The sequence below is a fragment of the Callithrix jacchus genome, chromosome 15 (assembly GCF_049354715.1).
Source record: "Callithrix jacchus isolate 240 chromosome 15, calJac240_pri, whole genome shotgun sequence".
Lineage (NCBI taxonomy): Eukaryota > Metazoa > Chordata > Mammalia > Primates > Cebidae > Callithrix > Callithrix jacchus.
This window is the reverse complement of record NC_133516.1, coordinates 76,098,623-76,104,484: the sequence shown is the minus strand read 5'-3', so window position 1 is coordinate 76,104,484 and position 5,862 is coordinate 76,098,623. Positions and strand designations below refer to the sequence as shown.

Here is a 5,862-nt window from a genome sequence, read left to right as displayed (position 1 = left end):
TGCCATCCAATTGTACACTTTCACTAAGCATGCATGTGTCTCTAAACAATGCGTAGAATTGTTTTACATTCATTAAAACTTTACATATCACACTGTAAATCTTGCTTGTTAACTTGTTTGTTAACGTTTTTTTCTACCAGCATTAGGTTTTGAGTTGTATCAATGAAAAGGTATTTCACTCGTGTTTATTGCTGCATGAAAATCCCACACTTGGTGATTCAGATATCCAGTTTCCTGCTGATGGACACTTAGGTTGTTTTCATGTTATTACTGATATTTTTAATAATTGCAAATAGCAAACATCCTTGCATATTTCTCCTCCTACACATACTTCAGAGGTTCTCTAGGCTGGATACTTAGGGAATTTCTAGGCCATGAGGCATGTGTATCTTCAGCTTTACTAGAAAATACCAAATTGTTCTCCAAAGTGGCTATGCCAGTTTAAACTCCACCAGCAGGCACCAGAGTTCCCACTGCTCCACATTCTGCCAACACTTGCTGACTGTCACACTTTATACATTTTGCAGAGGTGATGGGTATGGAATAACATCTTATGATAGTTTTAATATGCATTTCCTGTGTTTTAATGGGCTTCATTATGTTTTCATGTGTTTTTTGTCATTTAGATTTCTTCTCCTCTGAATTGCCTGTTTCTAGTCTCTGCTTATTTTTCTGTGCAGATTTTTGTCTTTTTCCTGCTGAGTTGTGGGAGTTCTTCTGTCAGCTAGGGGCTAATTCTCCGTTGGTTTTGGACATTGCATGTGTCTTCTTCCTTCGGGGGCATATCTGTTTGCTTTGTCGTTGGTGTCTCTTATCACCTAAAAGCTTCCATTTTAATGTAATAAAATTAATCTTATCCTTTATGTCTTGTTCAAAAAGTTTTTCCCTACACCAATATAGGGATATTTTCTCATTTGTTTCCTCTAATGTTATTTCCTCAAAATAAAGATATTTTCTCATTTGTTTCCTCTAATGTTAAACATGTTTCAAATTTAGGCACTTAATCCATTTGGAATTTATTCTTGTGCATGGTATGATATAGGGGAATGAATTTTTAAATTTCCATCTAAATAGCCAATTTCCCAGAACCATTTACATAAAAGTCTGTTGTTTCACCGGCAATTTATTATGGCATCTCTGTGGCATACCAGTGTTCTCATCTAGGATCAGAGCTGTTTTACACTACTTCATTTATTTTTTTAAAAAAAATTCCTACTATGATACCAAACTACTGTCCTTAATTATTGTGCTTTCATAATAAGCCTATGTGTTAGATAGAGAATGTCTTCCTCTACCTTATACACTTCCATGGACTTTTACTTTTCCATATGAATTTTTGGATTCATTTTTGTTATATTTTATTCAGCATTTTTTGCTTTTGCAGCTGAAGGCTTATCCATTATATTTTCTTTCTGATTAATGCTGATATTTAGAAAAGCTTTGGATTTTTCCCTGCCAACTTAGTAACAGTTCTTAAAAATATTTTAGAAGTTTTTCAACCTCTTCTCTTGGATTTTTGGGTAGAAAACAGTGTCACTGCAAATAATTATAACAGCAGCTAATAATTAATGAGTATACATATATCAAAACATCATTGTCTCAATATAATTTTTATTTGTTATTTTAAAAGTATAAATAAATAAATATTTTAAAATAAGAAAATCATTGATTAGTGAGAGCTAAGGACATGGTGGGATCCTTCATGTATTCGTCACAAGAACTTCAAGCCTACAATTCTCCCCCATCTTACAGATGAGAACACAGAGACAGAGAGTGAAAAAGTGACCTCCCAAGGTCACCAGTTAGTAACATGGTGAGGGTGGCATCAGTCTTCCAGCTCCTCCCATCAGCCACCACACCACACTCTCTCCCAGTAGAGCTGTACTTCTTACTTTTAGTATTTATATCTTTCTTGTATTATTGAACCAGGTTCCATCTTATTAGATGACCTTACCTCTTACTTCACAGAGAAAATACAAGTCCCTATAAGGTTTTGCAGGGTTCTTCTTCCCCCGATACCAACTCTCCAATTCTCCTATAAATCTTGAAATTCAACAATTCAGTTCCTATGCTAACTACCCAGAGTTAGCCTTGGGCTCCACCAATTGAAGGGCCCAGTCCCACATGACTGCCCTTTCTGTAGATACCAGCCACAAATGGGGTACCCTCTTCTGCCTAGGCAACTGCAAATTTGGGGATTCCCACAGCCCTCTCCCCTTAGGTTCAAGAGTCTACTAGAACCACTCATAGTGCTGCAGTCACCATTCCCGGCTTGTGATAAAGAGTGCAACTCAGGAACAGCCAGATGGGAGAGATGCATATGGCAAAGTCTTGGAAGGGGTGCGGGGTTTCCACACCCTTGCTGGACACACACTTCTCAGCACTTCCATGTGTTCACTAACCTGGAAGCTCTCCAAACCCCGTTGTTTAAGGGGCTTTATGGAGGCCTTGTTACATGGGCGTGATTGATGAAATAATTGACCATGGATAATTGCTGTCATTTCTAGCCTCTTTCCCCTTCCTGGAGGTTGGGGGGTGGTTCTGAAATTCCCAATCCTCTAGTCATGGCTTGGTTTTTCTGGTGATCAGCCCTGATCCTGAAGCTATGTAGGGGCTCCCATCCACCAATCATCTCACTAGCTTACAAAAGACATTTTTTTTTTTTATTAATGAAGTACTTCATGAATTTGCATGTCATCTTTGCACAGAAGCCATGCTAATCTTCTCTGTATCATTCCAATTTTAGTATCTGTGCTGCCAAAGAAAGCACACAAAAGACATTCTTATCACTCAGGAGATTCCAAGAGTTTTAGGAACCCCATGCCAAGACAAAGACCAGATATTTATTTTTTATTATGCCACAGTCCTGCCACATCCCATTGACAAGGACGCTCACTTACGGTTTCACATTCAGTACATTCAGGGCCCGCTGTCCTGTTATGACAGGCAAAGTGTTCTTCCACCCACCTCAAACTGATTTTCCCACATGTGCTTTACACTGTAATGGTTAATTTTACGTATCAACTTGACTGGGCCACGGGGTGCCCAGATATTTGGTCAAACATTATTCTGGGTGTTGCTGTAAGGGTATTTTTAGATGAGATTAACATTTAAATATGTAGACTAAGTTAAAGTGAATTGCCCTCTACAATTTAAGAGGGCCTCATCCCATCAATTGGAGGCCCGATCAGAGCAAAAAGGCAGACCAAATATAAGAGAATTCTTCCTGTTTGACTGCATTTGAACTGGGGCATTGGCTTTTTCCTGCCTTTGGACTAGAACTGAAACATCAGCTCTTCCTCAGTCTTGAGCCTGTCTGCATTCAGTCTGGAACTACACCACTGATTTTCCTGGGTTTTTAATTTGTCAACTCATCTTGCAGATTTGGGGACTTGTCAGCTTCCATAATCACATGAGCTAACTCTTTATAATACATCTCTTTCTACTCTCTCTCTATATATTTGTTCCATTTCTCTGAAGAACCCTGGCTAATTTTTTTTTTTTTTTTTTTTGATACGGAGTTTCACTCTTGTTACCCAGGCTGGAGTGCAATGGCGCGATCTCGGCTCACCACAACCTCCGCCTCCCGGGCTCAGGCAATTCTCCTGCCTCAGCCTCCTGAGTAGTTGGGATTACAGGTACACGCCACCATGCCCAGCTAATTTTTTGTATTTTTAGTAGAGACGGGGTTTCACCATGTTGAACAGGATGGTCTCGATCTCTTGACCTCGTGATCCATCCGCCTCAGCCTCCCAAAATGCTGGGATTACAGGCTTGAGCCACCGCACCTGGCCTAACCCTGGCTAATTTTTACCTGACCCAGCCACACATTATGGTAGGAAAAAGATATCAATTGCAATATCCCTTAATTTGCCCCTGACAGGATTGGACTAAAACCACTGAATAATTTAATCAATAAGTTTTAGCTATTTTAAATATGTAGAGATCTATACTCCCACCCCCCACTGCCAAATACAGAGAATACACATTTTTTGAACATGTAAATACTGACAGACATTTGTGACCATTCCCTATACCACAAAGGAAACCTCAACTTTGTTCCACTGAGTCACCATCATAGAGTCTTCATTTGGAAATAATTATGTAATACAGTTAGAACCTAATAGTGAAGGAATTCTTCCTTAAATCCCATGTGGTCAGAAACTGAATTCCACATTACTAAGTAACTCTTTGTTTAAAAAATAAATCTGAAAAATGTTAAAATATCATAAATCAATAGTATAAAACTGTTGCAGTCAATCACCATTTAAAGGGAAATTTATGATTTTGAGCAAAATTACCAGGAACCAAAAACATAGAAAAAAATGCATTAAACATTCACATAAAGACATTAGAAAATGAGAATCAAGGCAAACCTAAAGCAAGAAGGTAAAGGGCAGAAATCAGTGGAAGTGAGAACAGTGAGACCAGTGACACCAAAGCACAGTGAAATGGGAGAGGAAGAGAGAGTGGAAAAGCATATACTAATGGGACAAAAGAGGGATTTGCTTTGGACAGTAGTAAAAGATCATGATAACTACTTATGGATAAATTGGAAGCCTAAATGATGTGGATGAAGTTCTAAGAAAATAGAAAATGCAAAAATTGGCACAAAAAGAAATAGAAAATTTGAATAAGCCAATGATTGTTAGATAAATTGCAATCTAATAATTCCCCTTCCAATGAGCCCCCTGTCCAGACAGTTTTGTGGGAGATTTGTAACCAACTCTCAAGGGGTTATTAATTCAGTGTCAAAAAAAGTAAAGATTGCTCAGCTCATGTTAGGAAGCTGGTGTAACCTTGATCCCTAAACTAAATCTAAAAAGGAAAGAAGTTCATATTACTCACAAGTGTAAATGCATAAGCTTAAGTAAAATATTAGCTAACATAATGTAACTGTATTAAAATGTAAGTTGTAACCAGGTAGGGTTTATCTCAAGAATGCAAGGATGGTTCAAAATTAGAAAATATGCTACCATTATTTATGATTTATTAAATAAGAAAATTTATAGATTATCTCAATAGATACAGAAATTATTGATAAAATTCACCTATTTACAGTGATAATTACAATGGCAGCAACAATAATAACTTTATAACAATCTAGGAATAGAAAAGAACTTCCTTATCTTTTGTAAAGATTACATGTCAAAACACTATAATAAAGAGGAAACTTCATTGCTAGGGTTTATCACAGTGCAGGAGGGCTGGTGAATGCTAGGAGGAAAAAGGCAGATGTAAGAAGGGTGAGGCTTGTAAAGAGAAGACCTAAAACTGTATTTATATCTGTGTAAATAAATATATGTCATTTTATTTAGAGACATTTTGTTATATGTCATTTATGACATTATTTATTTAAATCTATAAAAAACCAAAATCATCAAAATACAAACCTTGACACCTATTAAGAATTCAGCAAGGCTGATGGATACAAAACTTAATAAAACTCAATGGCATTTCTCCATACCAGTTAGAAAATATAATAAATTAGATATTATTCATGACAGCAATAAAATGCATTGTGTCTAGAAATTGCCTTAGCAAAGAGTACATAAAATTCTAGGGGAAAATTTTAAGTGAGACTTTCTTTTAAAGACCTAAAAAACAGATACATTTAGTATTCTTCAGTGTACATAACTTAACAGTATAAGGAAGTCAAGTGTCCCCAAATTAATAATATAAATAAAGTGCTATCTATAAATAAAATGCTATCGCTTTGTAGATGGTGGTAGTGGATGCACAGTTTTATTTTTCTCCATATTCACCATATACAAGGGTAGCTTCTAGAAAGATTAAAAACCTCAAAGTAAAAAATAAAACCATAAGTGAATAAAAAATGATGTGGGAGAATTATGGCTGAGA

At 36.6% G+C, this 5,862-nt stretch overlaps 1 non-coding gene across 1 annotated transcript; it reads right to left on the bottom strand.

Annotated features, from left to right (window-relative positions):
* Window positions 1-2,663: 2,663 nt before the first annotated feature.
* LOC118148126 (U6 spliceosomal RNA) lies at window positions 2,664-2,770 on the bottom strand. The gene has a single exon (XR_004734918.2). It is a non-coding gene; the product is annotated as a U6 spliceosomal RNA (small nuclear RNA).
* Window positions 2,771-5,862: the final 3,092 nt, after the last annotated feature.